Source organism: Cydia splendana, chromosome 6 (genome assembly GCF_910591565.1).
Source record: "Cydia splendana chromosome 6, ilCydSple1.2, whole genome shotgun sequence".
Classification (NCBI taxonomy): domain Eukaryota; kingdom Metazoa; phylum Arthropoda; class Insecta; order Lepidoptera; family Tortricidae; genus Cydia; species Cydia splendana.
In genome coordinates this window covers 15190058-15191560 of record NC_085965.1, presented here as the reverse complement: position 1 = coordinate 15191560, position 1503 = coordinate 15190058, and positions in this window count along the sequence as shown.

Genomic DNA, 1503 nt, shown 5'->3' with positions numbered 1-1503 from the left:
GGGTGCCGAGTGCAATAACAGTTTACTAAGGTAAATGCTACATTGTTCAAGAAAAAATAACGTTCATAATAATTTATTATGCACTTGTACCTACCGTTCGTACACGATAAACAGTACCGTTTAAAAGCTTATGTAGAGAATATGTAGAGATAAACTATAATAACAGCTTGACAGCAGATACAGCTGAAACTAAAGGTGTACATCAGTAACAATCCACTTACCCTAATTATCTTATGTCTAATAAAGTACCTAAGGTCTTTTGGTTTGGAAGAGTTTGTTACTAGATAACTATATACTTACTTAGAACCTATTTATCCTAATGGTGACTCGCAAAAAAAATAAATTATGAAGTTTATAAAGTAACTAGCTGTGCCCGCGGCTCCGCCCGCGTGGAATTCGGTCTGTGTCAGTAAGCGGCTAATTTCTAATCCTAATTTCTCTCCCTCTCCCCTGGAGGCGGAGCTTGAAGTAAAGTTGACAGATGGATATGCTAGAGGACTGTAGTCCAGATAAAATGGTTTACAGTTAAAAGGTACCACTAAATAAAACTACACTCCAAATTCAATAGTTTGTTTCGCCTTTATTTAAATTTTACACGTGATTTTAACGACAGAGTAGTAGGTGTATATCGGACGATGCAGTAAGGTATACGCGCGCGAGCGAAAGCGAAGCCGCCTGCCTGGCTAGAGCGCCACTCACCGTGGTCTTCTTCAGACTCCTGAGGAAGACCGCGTGCCGTTTGTAACCTCAATGCGTTGCGAGACTTTCGCGAATGATTCGTTTTTTTTCGGGAAAGCATGGAAATGCGTATAAAATGAGAGTCCCAAATCGTTTGACTCCGCAAACGACCAGTGCCGGATTAAGATATTTTGATGCCCTAAGCATTTCTAGATGGTGCCCCCTCTCCCTAGGGTCCTCAAGATTACATAATTTTTTTTTTGTAAATTGGGTGACGTTCATTGCCGCATTCACATTACAGCTGAGAATGGAAATCAGTCACATAATTTTATCACGAAAATTGACAGTGCCGCAGTAGTAACGTTGCAACAGAGTAATGCTGCTGGAGTCGCCACCCGAATGTCACCTTTGTCATATCTTAGAAAGTAATTGAAAACGCGAGCGAAGCGAGCGCGAAAATTTATCGATATAAAAAACGCAATTTGATAGACAGTTGTACATTTTTACTTTTAGTATGGAAATCAGACACATCATTTTATCACGAAAATTGACAGTGCTGCAGCAGTAACGTTGCAACAGAATAATGCTGCTGCAGTCGCCACCTGAATGTCACCTTTATCATATCTTAGAAAGTGATTGAAAACGCGAGCGAAGCGAGCGCGAAAATTTTTCGATATAAGTAAAAAACGCAATTTGATAGACAGTTGTACATTTTTAATTTTAGTATGGAAATCAGTTACATCATTTTATCACGAAAATGGACAGTGCTGCAGCAGTAACGTTGCAACAGAGTAATGCTGCTGCAGTCGCCACCCGAATGTCACC